Source organism: Schistocerca gregaria, chromosome 2, assembly GCF_023897955.1.
Source record: "Schistocerca gregaria isolate iqSchGreg1 chromosome 2, iqSchGreg1.2, whole genome shotgun sequence".
NCBI lineage: Eukaryota > Metazoa > Arthropoda > Insecta > Orthoptera > Acrididae > Schistocerca > Schistocerca gregaria.
This window is the reverse complement of record NC_064921.1, coordinates 764,370,216-764,387,413: the sequence shown is the minus strand read 5'-3', so window position 1 is coordinate 764,387,413 and position 17,198 is coordinate 764,370,216.

Sequence of the window (17,198 nt, the reverse complement as noted above, 5' to 3'; positions counted from 1 at the left end):
CTCCGTAGCTTCCTCCAATAATTACAAAACCTAAAAAAATTCTCTGCTTATGTCAAAAGTGTCATCTACCTCAAACGTACTTTAAAAATCGTGATCCCATACCAAATATGTCATTCAAAGCTCTCATAGTATCACAATGTTTCCGAAAAAATATGAACAGTTCACAAAATACAGACAAAATACAATTTCATAGGTGTTAAATCATCCAACTGTGTAATTGCGTAAACATGTGTCACTGATGATGTAGTAAAAAAAATTTTTATCTCTCAGTTAAATGATCAGATAGCTGTGTAATTTATGTGTTAGAGAAATATGGTACCGATGTGTAAAGTTGTATAAGCAAATACCATATTAGCTAGGGCTCCTTGTGCTTGCCAAACACATGATACACAAAGTAAGCATGTACCCCCTGAGGATTAATGTAATTATATCCTCAGGTGTTCCAGATTACAGCAATGGAATGAAATGTATCATGGAAAACCTTTATATCATTGTACTTCAAATATCTTTAAGAATAAATGTTTAAGTACAAAATTAATCACTCAAATACGTCTAAGGGTAGCGCTAAACTGTGCGTCTTGTTGTAAGATAATCTCTGTGGAAGTGTCGTAGTTATCGTCCTCCGAAAACTAAGTTCTGCAGAAGTCAATGTACTTACCTCATGATAAACAAAAGTGAAATGCTTTGCGTATAGATATCGTAGTTACTACGCTTATTGCCGTGATGAAGTAAGTACTGTACTGTAACGTATTGTTGTGCTACAGAAAAGGCTGTCTCATTGTAGCTATACCACAAAAGTTACTAGTAAAACATGTTTTACTTTCCTGAATTATTCAGAAAAACTGTGCAGATATAAAACAGATACACCGCAAAAGCACAATGTAAATTGTGTCACACATTAGTAGCGTCGTGATATAATCGTGTAGCTATCAAAGAAACCAAACGCCAAGTCATCTTTAATCTCACAGAAAGTACTTCAAATAAAGAATGTCTTTTCAGCTGAACCAAAATGTTGCATTAAAACCTCATTAACAGTATATGTTCTAAGGATGTAAGCCTTATAGTCGTTACGTAATTGTGCAACTAACAAGCAAGAATGTACAAATAACAACACTGTGTCGTCTGTTCACTATAACAATGCATTCGTAATTTCTGTTTAAAAATGTTCCCTAGGTTCTAGACTGTATAGTGAACTTCAAAACATTGTTGCATGTTAACAGTTTCTCAGTGTGACAAAACATACTAGAAATGTGAAGTGAAATGTTTTATGGCAAAGACAAAGTTAAAAAGCAGATTATCTCTTAATAAACGGTTTTACATGTAAAATGTGGTGTAAACCTTTCCTCTTCCTAGTACGCAGACTGTCAACTGAAAAGCAATTATCATGTGGTTACGTCGGTAAGGAACACTGGAATTTTGCTCAAGGTTAGCTTATGTTATTTTTCTCTGAGCCCGCCGGCGCACGCGGCTGCCTGCGGTGCGAGTCATTGTCTGTTTCTTTGTTGGCGCGCGTCGTTATTGGGATTAGGAGACCTAACTTCTACAAATTCACCTTGTCGAGATGGCCCTGCTCTGTTTGAATCCCGCCAGTTCTGTTGCAATTCAGGTCTGTCGTTACGATCATATCGTCTGTCGTCATGTCGGTAGATTCCATAGTTTCTTTCTTGTCGGTCACGTGGTGGAGAATTTCTCCCTGAATCGTAACTGCGCGCTGGACCGTTGCGTCTTAAGTTATTCTGTCTCCCTTGATAATAATTATTTTGGTTCCTATATTGTCTGTTTCTATGATTGTCTCTGTCATGTTCATTACTACGGAAATACGATCTTTCTCTGTAACTGTTACTCTGCCAGTGGTTGTCATACGGGTGGTGTCTGTTTTGGTCACGATTTGTGTTGTGAGAATAGCCTTGTCGTGTATTATTTCTGTCACTGCGGAATTGTGACAGGTGTGACCTGTAATTGTTGTGTTCCTGTTTTCGTGTTCCGCGATTGTCAGTGTCAATTTCCAGTTCTTGTAACAGTCCCTGAAAAGCTTCAATGTCGTCTTTGCATCGTCCTGCTAAAATAATCTGTCGTAAATGTTCAGGTAATTTGATTAAGCAAATGCGGATGAGTTCTGAGGGGCTGTATGGGTTTGAAAAATACTGATTCTTATGTAACATGTCTTCAAAATATTTGAAAAGACTGGAAAATTCAGATTGTTCGAAATGTTTCATCATCATGATGCCATGTTTTACTCGGTCTTGTGTGGCTTGGGACCAATATGCTGAGAGGAAGGCATGGTGAAATTCTCCTTCACTGTGGCAATCGTGAATGACCGATCGCATTCTTACAGCTGGTTCATTCTCTAAGTAGCCACACATAAATTCTAATCTGTGCTCTAGTGACCAGTTGGGAGGAAAACAATGAGAGAATTGATGGAGCCACGCTTGTGGATGAATGTCGTTGCCAGAATTCTTAAATGTTTTGAATTTACGTGTAGTAATGAACAGCTTATAGTGAAAATCATCGTGTCGGCGGGTAGCATATCGTTCATTGTTACGTCGTGTCGGCAGTTCCATCTCCTTGCCAATTTCTTTCATAATTTTCGAAGTGCCCTGTGTTATTATTTTGTGGCTGTTCCGTATTTCTATGTCCCTCTTCCCGTATTGGAGCGCGAGTGTCCTCTGAAATACGTAATTGTTGTATTACCTGTGACAGCTGATCTTGTACTTCCCGGATTTCTCTTTGGTGTTGCGTACTAATTTGATTCAGACTTTGTTTGAATTTCCTAATTTGTTCGTACTCTTCTGTGTCATTAAAGACTACCGGTTTTGTGTCATTCAGATTATCATCTACCTTCGTAGATAAATTAGTGAACTGATCCGAAAGTTCGGCTACTTTCTCCGATAGTGAACACATTTCCTCAGTGTGTTTTTCTGAACCAAGTTTCAGAGTGTCCATTTGTGTTGAAATCGAATCTACTGTGTCCTTTAAGTTTTCCTGAGTTCTTGCAAGTTGCGTAACCGAATCGGTGGATGCAACTGAGTCCATTTTAGCTTTCAAGGTGTCGTGATTTTCACGAACAATAGTTTGCAATTCTTTTATGGCTGCTTCGTGATTCTGTAATGCATTTTCATGCCGCGAAAAAATGGGTTGGAAATGCTCACAAATTTGTGTTTCTACGTCATTACAGATTTTTTGACATTTCGATTCAATGTTATGTAACTCAGTAGTTAAATCTTCACGTGTTTGTTCAAGTGTGGTGTCTAACTTCCGAAGATTTTGTTCCATTGTGTCTAACTTTTGAAGATTCTGTCCCATTTGTTTCTGATTTTGTTCAAGCGTTGTGTCCAACTTTTGAAGATTTTGTTCCATTGTGTCTAACTTTTGAAGATATTGTTCCATTGTGTCTAACTTTTGAAGCTTTTGTCCCATTTGTTGCATTAATTGTAATAACAATGCACTGGTGTCTGAAACATGTTCCTTAGTCCTATTCGGCAATGCATTTGCACTGGCAATATTCGCAGTTTGAAAAACAGAAAATGTGTCTTGACTTATTTGAGAAAACGGTGAGGACGCAAAACCTGAATCTACAGTATTTGCAATATTGTGTCCTGTCATTTCGGAATCCTGAGGCGAGCTGTTGCCAACCGATCGATCGATAATGCATCCCTGTTCACTAATTGTTTCACTGCCTACACCATTATTTGCAACCCGCTCCAATTCCCTATGCACAATTACCAAATTACTCCTTTGAACATTAGTTAATTCATTACATGGTGGCGCTAACACACTGCTTTCGTCTTCACTGTCATTTCTCAGTTTACTTTGGAGCCTAGTATTACGTTTCTCACACGCCATTATTGTCACAATATTTCACACGACAACACAGAAAAAAAAACACAATTTGAAGAGCAAAAATAAGAGAATACATTATTATAGAAAATAATATCTAGTTAATTGCAAGCGCAGCTGCGAAACGCTTCGTGCAAAACTACATGCATGCCACAACTATTTTACTGTACAACAATGAAAGACTGCAACTACAAAGGAAATTCTCTCTATGATTACGCGCTAGCAATAAACAAAAGCTACACTAATTACACAAACTACAAGGAAAAAATCAGAAGATTCCAGTGAGGTATCCTCGGCTAAGGGTCGACATATGAAACGTCCCCTTAGAAAAATTGTACACGACTGGTCTATGTGAAACGTCCTCTTTGAACAATTATACACGAATGTGCTTAAACTGACACACAATATCTTTAGCGCAACGCAATCTGACTTCCAAAAATCCCTACGAAAGAATGGCCCTGACTAACATTAATCTATATGTTTCACAAATCACTTACCTCACAAAAATCTTCGTTACTCGAACTACTGCAATACATCGAGCGCCACTACTGCCAGCTAACTAAAAGATTCAAACTACAGAAGTCACTAACTACTGATAGGCATAGTTAGCAAATGAAAGATTTTAATAGAGAACAAACAATGTATTTACCTCACTAGTCATAATATATATAGCAGTTCATGACACCAATTCTTACAAATTTCAAAACTCCGCCATCTCTCTCCCCACGTCCACCACTGCTGGCGGCTCACCTCCAACTGCGCAACGCTACGCGCTGTTAGCATCCAGCTGCCGCTGCCCAACACTACAATGGCAGACAGTAATGCAAACTAGACACAGACTGCACACGGCACAGCCAGTGATTTTTTTATACCGAGCGCTATGTGGCGTTACCAATAAGAAAACCTAAACAGCCTACTTACATTAGCCTCTATACTTTGCGTGGTCCTTCTGCAGTTGTACGAAAGCCAGAGAATTGGTATATGGTTATATAATTCACACAGGTTCTGAAATTCATTTAGGGATCGCAGCCACCATGTGCTCAAATATAATTTCACGCACATGTCTGGAAAAAGATGTTGAAGAATTGTGTACATATTTTTCCACATATTACGTAACTATACTGTATTTTGTGTACATTGATGTATTTCGTTTCGTGTGTAATAAAGCCTGTTTCGTTCAAGTTCTTGCCGTATACGTTATGCCATATGAAACTCCAATTGCTTTCTAAAGACGGAAAATCCTAATAAAGGACTGAATCATGCTTTGTAACATTTCCGAAACGTCAGGAGCATAAGGCTGTAAGATGTGACTGAAAACGCAATTGGTGGATTGTAGGTATCGTGAATTACTTCCTTTTGAATGTGCACTATAAAGTATTTGATTCAATTTTTGACAGCTGCAGTAGCCATTACTCTAATAAACGTTTTTGTTCCGTGATGTAAATGTTAACTAAAATATGCTTTCATAATAGAAGATATGGATTACAAGCAGAAAGGGCTATAATTTTCTGTGAACAAATAGTTACTTTTTTTAAATCATAACTTCAAATTATAATAGGTGCCCTTTGTGTGTCCTTTTGTAGATGGCTAGTCATCTTGCGAAGTCTGGAGCAGATTATAAACTAATTCAACGAAAAGCTGTTTTAGCTTCATAGTTCCTTAAGTATTAATTTCATAAACTTACTATCATCCAACAGCTTCAGTGTACTGGCTTTTGCAGAATGCATCGTAGGATTTCAGTCATGTAATATGGCGTCGCTGTTGCGCTTGCACGAAATGAGTATATATGCCTTGCAATAATGAAGGATGGACGTTTTTAATTATGGCGTTGTGGAACTCAGAGCATCAAGCATTTGCGGCTGAGGCGCACTTGAAACACAATATATCTCCCGTCACAGTTCGGCGACTCTGTCGTTGACATTGCTAGTTGAAACTACATGATAAAGTCCTGGACCATCAGATCAGTGTACGGCGAGTGGAAATATTCAGGACTACCGCATCTGGCGCAAACAACAAGAGTCCAAGGCGACAAAGGACACAGCAGAAAGCAAAGCGAGTTGCTAAGGCGAGTCAAGCACTCATTCGAAGTCATCACCGTGCTGCTGCCAGACATGTCTTGGCACCAGTGAATGTTAGAACGTTCCCTACTGTGGGTGCATTTTCCAAAACTTACACTCATTCAGATTGTATAGAAACCAAACGAACAAGATAAGGTTGCCCCACGAATCAGCGCTTGCGATTCCTGGAACTTTTAGCAGTCAACCTTCGGATGCAGAAATCACATACTGAAATCAGATGAGCCCATTTTTATCTATACTAAGGTGTAAATGAGTATAATTACACGTACTGGGGGCTATGTAACCCGGGTTATACTCGTCGGCTGCATGAGAAATCCTGGCACTGCGAACGTATGACTGTGTGGTGTGGCTTGGCTTTGTTTGGTATCCTCAGTCCATTTCTTTTCTTTAGAATATTCACGCGTGTGCAGTAGCTGTTACTAGCAATGGTAGTGTCGTAATGTTAAATATCTTCCTCCTTCCAATGTTGAACAATGACATATGGTTCCAACAGGATGGAGAAACAGTTCATACCGCCCGCCAGGCCATGAATGTCTTAGGCGTCATTTTCCTGTTCGACTAGTTTCCAAATTTGGAGACATTTATTAGACACCGATTTGTTAAGTGTACGCTATATAGAGCGAGCCGCCAGGTTTCACCAAAGTCAGCGAAGTAATCTTTTGCGAAATAGCAAAGCTTACTCTTATGTTACCATTAGTATCCCTCTGCAATTTTTGATTGTCCCCCTTTTTTTTTTTTTTTTTTTTTTGTAAAACGTGAAGTACGCTGCTTCGTCTTCTTTTTTCTCCTTGCTCTGACTGTCGTTCTGAAAGGAACTGTATCTTATGTACTTCTAATTTAATTGTGAATAATAATATCTTGGACGGCATTTTTGTTCTTATTCAGTAGTATTGAATTTGTGCCTGCTGTCCGCACCCTTATCTGAGAAGTCAACGATTCTGACTTCCGTGCGACGCGCGCAGGTTTAATTACCGGGCTGGTCTGACAATTTCTCCGCTCGAAGACAAGGTGTTGTGTTGTCTTCATCATCATCGGCACACAAGCGGCCCAATGTGGTGTCACCTGAAAAGAATTGCAACTCGGTGGCCGAACTTCCCCAGGTGGGGAATCCCGACCTTCAACGCCATAAGGTCATTTGATTTCATTTTTTCCGTGCTTATTACTAATGATGCCACCTTTTGTGTATTTTTCAGCTTGTTACATACGCCGAAAGTAGTCGGTTTGGTGAAGCAACTACTGCCCGCCATCAGCGCTCTATTGTTTACGTATTTCAACATCTGCAAGTCGAGCCTACAATCTAATGGCTTTAAGGACGTCCAATTAAAATCTTTATCCTCATGCAAATCATTCCATTGCACTGAAACTTAACATTAACACGAATTTGTTTCACCAAGTTCCCCGCTTAACAACGATGAGTTCTGACACTGAACTATCCATCAGCATGGTAAAAAATGTATTCCATACCGTGGACTCAGGCGGGTAGTAGGGGAAAATTTTTATTGAAGGATAAAGTAAGTCAATCTGAATTACATATTTTCATGAGCATTGATCATTCGATTGCTGTCGATTGTGTAATAGTGAAATCCTTCGTTTTATTTTACTTTCACGCATAATACTTTAACACGAAACACAGCGAGCCAGAATTTTAGTTACACCGCCTCGCACTGTGACTGAACTAAAGGAACCGGTATGTACAGCTGTGGAGGAGAGCCCATAGAAGATGCTGAGTTGAGTAATGGAAGGTTTCGTTCGCCACCTGTGGGAATTCACAGAACGTGATGGTAACCACTTGTACAGAGTTATATGGAAAAAGAACTAAGGGCACATATGATATGTAATAGCATATATTTTCCTTCCTTCGGTTTCAATGTTTGTTTCAGTAAACTTGGCAATTTGTTTTGAAGTTCTGTGCTTCATGAATTCTCTTATTCACTCTGCCAGGCCCTGTATATTCGACTGGCTGGGTGATTTAGGTCGTAATGTACATTACCCTTGACTCGGAGCTTCTGTATTTGATAAACATAACACACATTTTATTTCACTTATTACAAATTCATTAAAAAATTTAATCTTATGCTAATAAAATTTATATACACTGAAGCACCAAAGAAACTGGAATTGGCATGGGTATTCATATACAGAGATATGTAAACACGCAGAATACGGCGCTGCGGTCGGCAACGCCTATATAAGACAAAAAGTGTCTGGTGCAGTTGTTAGATCAGTTACTGCTGCTACAATGGAAGCTTACCAAATTTTAAGTGAGTTTGAACGTGGTGTTACAGGCAGCGCACGAGCGATGGGACACAGCATCTCCGAAGTAGGGAATGTTCCCGTTAGATCATTTCACGAGTGTACCGTGAATATCAGGAATCCGGTAAAACATCAAATATCTGTCATCTCTGCGGCCGGAAAAAGATCCTGCAGTAACGGGACCAACGAAGACTGAAGAGAATAATTCAACGTGGCAGAAGTGCAACCCTTCCGCAAGTTGCTGGAGATTTCAATGCTGGGCCATCAACAAGTGTTAGCGTGCGAACCATTCAACGAAATATCGTCGATGTTGGCTTTCGGAGCAGAAGGGTCACTCATGTACCCTTGATGACTGCCCAACACAAAGTTTTAGGCCTCGCCTGGGCCCGTCAAAACCGACATTGGACTTTTGATGATTGGAAACATGCCTGGTCGGACGAGTGTCGTTCCAAATTGATATGGCCTTTCAGACAAACAGCTTAACACCTCTCCTGGGGACTGACATTGAACTGCTGATGACTGGAAACACTGTTGCTTGCCGCGCGGGGTAACCGCGCGGACTGAGGGCTCCTTGCCACAGTCCGTGCGGCTCCCCCCGTCGGAGGTTCGAGTCCTTCCTCGGTCATGGGTGTCTGTGTTGTCCTTAGTGTAAGTCAGTTAGATTAAGAACTGTATAAGCTTAGGAACCCATGACATCAGCAGTTTGGTCTCAAAAGACCTTACGACAAATTTCCTTTCCAATGTTGTTTGGTGGGACGACTCTCGTTTCAAATTGTACCGAGCGGAGGGACGTATGTGGGTATGGAGACAACCTCAAGAATCCATGGTCCCTACATGTCAGCAGAGGACTATTCAGGCTGGTTGGGGCTCTGTGATGGTGTGGGGCGCGTGCATTTGGAGTGATATGGGACCCCAGACACGTCTAGATACGACTCTGATAGGTGGCAGGTGCGTCTGATCACCTGCATCCATTCATATCCTTTGTGCATTCCGACAGACTTTGGAAATTCCATCAGGACAATGCGACGCCCTAAACGTCCAGAATTGCTGCAGAGTGGCTTTAGGAACACACTTGTGACATTAAACCGATCCGCTGGCCACCAAACTCCACAGACATGAACATTACTGAGCATCTCTGGATTGCTTTGCAACGTGCTGTTCAGAAGAGATCTCCACGCCCTCGTATTCTTACGGATTTATGGACAGCCCTACAGGATTCATGGCGTCAATTCCCTCATGCACTACGTCAGAGATCAGTCGAGTCCATGACAACGTCGTGTTGCGGTTCCTCTGCCTGCTCGTGGGGCCAGTGCACGACATTAGGCAGATGTATCAGTTTCCTTGGCTGTTCAGTGTAAACTCTAACATTTTTTTACTTAAATCTTTTGAATTTTTCTGCGTTGAATGTATAATACATGTAGTAAACGAGTATTAATCTATACGAGGATTAATTCTAAACTGAATTTTCCAGCCGATGTCTCTTATTCTGAATGTCATGCGACAGAGCGTCAGGGACACCAGTATTTGTATGTATGTTTACAAAAAATTGGTTCAAATGGCTCTGAGCACTATGGGACTTAACTGCTGTGGTCATCAGTCCGATAGAACTGAGAACTACTTAAACGTAACTAACCTAAGGACATCACACACATCCATGCCCGAGGCAGGATTCGAAACTGCGGCCGCAGCGGTCGCGCGGTTCCAGACTGTAGCGCCTAGAACCTCTCGGCCACTCCGGCCGGCTGTATGTTTACAATGATCGCTGGAAGACGATGAATATCAAGCGTTCGCCTCTCATAAACAGGGGTAATTTCGCGTCTGGTTGTAAATGCGGAGCGTTAAAAGTTGGTTCTTATTTAGTAGTTACTTGACACATTATCTACCACGACCATTTCTTCTGACGGCATGAAACAAGCCAGAGGGTTGTACAGTTTGTTCCAGTGTCGTTGCGATGTTGCCTCTGTGTGGAGTTCAGTACGTCTTTGGCTAGAAGGCAGGTTAAGGCAGGGAGCACGGTCCTGCCCGCCGCTTGATCGCGGCTTGGCTGCTCAGTCACCTTGGGCGGTGCTGCTGCTGTAATTGGCGACGCAACTGTCGCATTGTCTCTGCGCTGCTGACATTTGGGCCGGGAATGCTGGAGCGCACCTGTTCGTTCACCGCGGTCGCCATCCGTCTCCGGTTTTCCCGTCAACAGGCCCGTTTTCTCTTCCCACACGTAAGTTCACGGCGGTCAGCTCACATACACTACTGGCCATTAAAATTGCTACACCAAGAAGAAATGCAGATGATAAACTGATTTTCATTGAACAAATATATTATGTGAATATATTTTCACGCAGTTTGGGTGCATAGATCCCGAGAAATCAGTAGTCAGAACAACCACCTCTGGCAATAATAACGGCCTTGATTCACCTAGGTATTGAATCAAACACAGCTTGCATGGCGTGTACAGGTACAGCTGCCCATGCAGCTTCAACACGATATCACAGTTCATCAAGAGTAGTGACTGGCGTATTGTGACGAGCCAGTTCCTCGGCCATCATTGACCAGACGTTTTCAATTGGTAAGAGATCTGGAGAATGTGCTGGCCGGGGCAGCAGTCGAAAGTTTTCTGTATCCAGAAAGGCCCATACAGGAACTGCAACATGCGATCGTGCATTATCCTCCTGAAATGTAGGGTTTCGCAGGGATGGAATGAAAGGTAGAGCCACGGGTCGTAACACATCTGAAATGTAACGTCCACTTTTCAAAGTGCCGTCAATGCGAACAAGAGGTGAGCGAGACGTGTAACTAATGGCACCCCATACCATCACGCCGGGTGATACGCCAGTATGGCCATGACAAATACACCCTTCCAATGTGCGTTCACAGCGGTGTCGCCAAACACGGATGCGACCATCGTGATGCTGTAAACAGGACCTCGATTCATCCCAAAAAGTGACGTTTTGCTATTCGTGCACCCAGGTTCGTCGTTGAGTACACCATCGTAGGTGCTCCTGTCTGTGATGCAGCGTCAAGGGTAACCGCAGCCATGGTCTCCGAGCTGATAGTCCATGCTGCTGCAAACGTCGTCGAACTGTTCGTGCAGATGGTTATTGTCTTGCAAACGTCCCCATCTGTGACTCAGGGATCGCGACGTGGCTGCACGATCCGTTACAGCCATGCGGATAAGATGCGTGTCATCTCGACTGCTAGTGATACGAGGCCGTTGGGATCCAGCACGGCGTTCCGCGTTACCCTCCTGAACCCACCGATTCCATATTCTGCTAACAGTCATTGTATCTCGACCAACGCGAGCAGCAATGTCGCGATACGATAAACCACAATCGCGATAGGCTACAATCCGACCTTTATCAAAGTCGGAAATGTGATGATACGCATTTCTCCTCCTCACAGGAGGCATCACAACCCTGTTTCACCAGGCAACGCCCGTCAACTGCTGTTTGTGTATAAGAAATCGGTTGGAAACTTTCCTCGTGTCAGCACGTTGTACATGTCGCCACCGGCGCCAACTTTGTGTGAATGCTCTGAAAAGTTACTCATTTGCATATCACAGCATCTCCTTCCTGTCGGTTAAATTTCGCGTCTTTAGCACGTCATGTTCGTGGTGCAGCAATTTTAATGGCCAATATTGTGTTGCAGAAATCTGTGACAATGTGCTACATTTTTTTCTTCTCTTCTTTTACGACAGTGCTCAAGTCTCTACAAGCAGCGTGCAAATTTGTTTTGTGGCTGTGTACTCTGCGCATGACTCGAGAAAGCATCATTTCGAGTTTACTTCGTGTGTAGTGTATACTTTCGCTGTTGTAGAATATATTTAAGGCACTCGCAAGCATATGAAATAAGGTAGCGTTACAAATGACGGAGAGGAGAAGTGAACTTTTCGAAAGAATAATAAATGCGGATGATTTAATGGCTGTGATGGAGAGGAAACCTCAGTTCGGGATATCTTGGCTGAAGCACATTCTTATAAAACAGAGAAACGGAATTCTTGGTACAGCATTTTAAAGAACCTCATTTCATAAACCAAAGTGAAACCTGTGAGCAAGAAGAATGATCTAGGCTACTTTTATAATAATTTTATTTACTGAATACAGGCACTCACTTTACTCATAAAACTTCAGAATGGTTCTGAGCACTATGGGACTCAACGTCAATGGTCATCAGTCCCCTAGAACTACTTAAACCTAACAAACGTAAGGACATCACACGACACCCAGTCATCACGAGGCAGAGAAAAACCCTAACCCAGCCGGGAATCGAACCCGTGAACGCGAGCGCGGGAAGCGAGAACGCTACCGCACTACCACGAGCTGCGGACTCGTAAAACTTCAAATTTTTATTCTTTACGCAGTTTTTCCGTTATATTGCTGTATTAGTGATCTGTAGCGGACAAGACAATGAACTGTTGAACTGCGTGTCGAAATCTTGTTTGATAATATTTCAGTTGCTTCCAGTGGACTCTTTAAGACAGCTACAGAATAACTCAACGATGAATTCCTTTTTATAAACGTATTGGTGCAAATATGGACTGCACTATCGACTCTATACGCTTTGATCCTGCGAGTTACAGCATTCTTTTAGCATGCATATTTTTTTCGCAATATGAATGATCTACATACACCAAGTGTCGGTATGAACCCCCGTTACCAGATGAATATTTCTAATATGATAGGATTACTTCGTGGGGAGCGAGCGCACGACATGGTGTGCGATTCGCGGAAGTGCGTGGCGCGTCAGCGGAGATTTCCAACGGTCGGTGGGATGTCTCCACGTGGTCCGCAGCTTGGGGCATTGTTTGGTTTTTTGTGCACTACGCGAAAGCTGTGTAACATACGGTGAAGAGCGATGCGGCAGTGGATTGTGATCAGCAATACGCACCTTCTGAAAGATAGATCTTTGTTTCAAGTCACGAGACGTAAAAGTTATAGTAACTTCAAAATCGGTTAATATCACGAATACTGAAAATTTAATAAAAATAGTAAAGAACAACTTACAGAGATGAGCGAGCGCTCATTAAAAACGGCTCGTCATAGCGGTTCGAGTGCCGTAGACATATGTTAAAATTCATAAATAAATAAGCCCGTAAAGAGCAATAAAGAAAATTTGATTGGGAAATTGTTTATAAAATTCAATAGAAAATTCATGACATAAAGAACGGCACTATATAATATTTTGGGCGGCATCACACTCTTTGTTGGTAAGGCGGGTACCAGGTTGAGATTCATTGGGAGAGTCCTTAGAAAATGTAGTCCATCGACAAAGGAGGTGGCTTACAAAACACTCGTTCGACCTATACTTGAGTATTGCTCATCAGTGTGGGATCCGTACCAGATTCGGTTGACGGAGGAGATAGAGAAGATCCAAAGAAGAGCGGCGCGTTTCGTCACAGGGTTATTTGGTAACCGTGATAGCGTTACGGAGATGTTTAGCAAACTCAAGTGGCAGACTCTGCAAAAGAGGCGCTCGGCATCGCGGTGTAGCTTGCTCGCCAGGTTTCGAGAGGTTGCGTTTCTGGATGCGGTATCGAATATACTGCTTCCCTCTACTTATACCTCCCGTGGAGATCACGAATGTAAAATCTGAGAGAATCGAGCGCGCACGGAGGCTTTCAGACAGTCGTTCTTCCCGCGAACCATACGCGACTGGAACAGAAAAGGGAGGTAATGACAGTGGCACGTAAAGTGCCCTCCGCCACACACCGTTGGGTGGCTTGCGGAGTATGAATGTATATGTTAAGTTATAATAAACATGTAACTTGCAATAGTTTTCTTTTTTAGCAAATTATTATTAACATTCATCGCCAATAATGAATTAATTATTATAGATATGAAGGTTTTTGAGCAGCGCAATGTGTAGATCACTATAGACTACGTCTAAAAACAGTGCTATATGTAGTTCCATGTTAAAACTTTGCATCACAGATGTAAAGAAACAAATTTAAGCTGAGTGGCGAAATTTTGCAAAAACTGAAACTTGATTTACGGACGATAGAATATTCCTCGAAATTAATGTAACATGGTAAATAAGATGTACTTTTTAGCGCGGTTCCTATGGTGTACTTATTTCTGTCGAGATATGCATATATCAAAATTTGTAACCTTAACTGGTCAGACAGGTACTTAAATAACCAGGCGGTTGGAGATCGAAGCCTATGTAAGCGAGCGGCCGTCTTGGCCAGGCTCGACAGGCTCGCCATAGGCCAGACGTGTTAGACGTAGCCCTCATAAGGGGCATCACATGCACACTCAACCTTACGGTTGAAAACGATCTGCACTGAGACCACATGCCTGTAATACTGCACATGGAAGAAACACTGCAGGACATCGAACCACGCGGGATGCTTAACTACAAGCGCGCGAATTGGGCACTGTTCAAGGAAACGCTTGATAGTCGCATTCCTGACACCCAAGAAATTAACAACAAACAGAAAATCGATAACGCTGTGGAGGCTCTCACAACTGCCGTCCAAGACGCAATGACTTACGCCATTCCATTACTACAGCAAGACAACACTCGACGGCCCTGCCCCAGGAGATCCTAGGCCTTATCTCAATGAGGAACCGCCTCAGGAGATGCAGCGTACCAGGCGCCCGTTCTATAAACTGCACGTCAACAGACTCCAGGGCATAATACGGGATAAAATACAAACATTCAGAAACGAGCAATGGCGACAGAAACTCGCTGGGCTGGATACCACACGTCCTGGCGTGTGGCAGCTGGCCAGACACTTCACCAGGGAGAAAACGTTACAAGGACCAGACGGCCCAGCCTACTGCGCGACGGGGAAGGCAGAGCTTATGGCCACAACACTTGCAGCGTGTTTCATGCCGAATCTGGTTCCTTCAGACCCAGTATTCACACTTGAAACGGACCAGGAGGTTACACGACTTGTAGCCCAGCCCTCGAGCAACGAAATTAGACGTACTAGCACAAATGAAATCACATGGGCTATCAAGCACACCATCGCTAGAAAAGCCCCTGGGCCTGATGGCATTCAAAGCCGTGTCCACAAGGAGTTCACGGATAAAGCCGTAGAATACCTCACACACTTAACGAATGCCATCCTGACACACCAACACTTCCCTGACTTTTGGAAGGCGGCCAAGGTCCTGATTTTCAGGAAGGCAGGGGAAGACCACTCCCTCCCACAAAATTACCGACCCATCAGTCTGCTGTATTCACTCAGCAAGATTGTTGAGAAGGTAATATTACAACGTATCACTAGGCATTGCATCGCCAACGACACCCTAAGACCGGAGCAATTCGGCTTCAGGAATCACCACTCGACAACACAACAAGTCCTCTGCGTAGTCGAACATATAACACACGGCTACAACATGAACAAAGCCACAGGGGCCGTGTTCCTGGACATCGAAAAAGCTTTCCACCGTCTCTGGCACAACGGACTCATACGGAAACTAAGCGAAGCTGGTTTCCCGGACGGACTCGTACGTATCATACACTCATATCTCACGAACAACACTAACGTGCAGGATAAACAATCAACACAACACGGTATCCAAACTGGAGTACCCCAAGGAAGCATCCTAGGGCCCATCTTGTTTAACCTGTACATTAATGACTTCCCAGCAACACAAAAAACGACGTTAGTCGTCTACGCGGATGACACCGCCATCCTTGCGCAAGATTGGAAACCGTCGAACATCAGTTCACGAATACAGACAGCACTCAGAACAGCTGAACCTTGGTTTGAGCGATGGCGTATTAAAGTACACGTCGACAAGTGCGAAGCAGTTCTGTTTACACGCAGACCGAAACTACTGCGCAAACATCAACACTGCAGACCAATAACACTACACACACGCCCAATACGTTTCCGAGAGAAAGTCAGATATCTCGGTGTCTGGCTGGACCGGAAACTTACATGGGGGGACCACATCGAATACGTTGCCAACAGAGCGCACGCGAGGCTCAGACAGCTCTACCCAATGCTCAATAGGGAAAGCACACTGAATAGGAGGGTGTCGAGGTCCATCTACATGACACTGATTAGACCTCTAATGACGTACGCAGCTCCCGTCTGGGGATATGCAGCTCTTACACGACTGCGCCGCCTGCAGATCATACAGAACAAGGTGCTACGAATCATTAGCAACGCTCTACGCTACACACGCACCGTGGATCTTCACCATGAATACCGCCGTTATACCATCAAGGGAGTATTCAAAAAACACGCCACACGACTATACAGGAACTCGAGACACTCGAACAATCCTTTCATCCTCACTCTGGGAAACTACGATCACAACCATAGGTGGAAGCACAAGCGGGCAAAGACACTGCTAGCTAGGGCATACCCACCTATGGTAAACTAACATACGCAAACAAGCGACAAACGTCGGCAAGCCCCTGCATATCAGCAACACTGACTGGCAACTACCAGCTGCTATTAGAGCCGACCAACGGGCCACAGCAGGGACACCGACGAGCTCGCCCACAGACGCACAAACAATCTACCAACATTCCCTCACACTGTGCTTCCGGTATATGACCTATCGGACACAAGATCGATAATAAACCTAACTGTTGCAGCTTGCTTACGCTGAACGAGGACTCTGTACTAGCACCCAACGCCAGCCACCGAGCAGCACAAACGCACAGCGTCAAGGTATCGACATGCATGATACCCACTACTAACAAAGCCTATCCTTGCACCACCTATGACAGGCAGCAAGACAACCACTACTGCTCTTACCACCCGACCTAACTATCGCAGAGGTTTCTTTTCCCTTGGCTCTTACCTTGGCACTTTTTTTCCTCTGCCCTTCAAACCGCTACCCTTCGTTCGATTTCGACCAATCTATCTCCAGATGAGCGCGTATTAATGGTTAACCCTAACCAGACGTACGCAAACATCGCAGTACACACATCCTGTGACACCTCACTTTAGTGAATAGTAACCCTTATGCAGAGATGGCAGTAGACCTATTGTGTTGACCATCTTGCCGGTGTGGGCGTTGACGGACTGCACCTTTTTTTTTTTTTTTTTTTTTTTTTTTTTTTTTT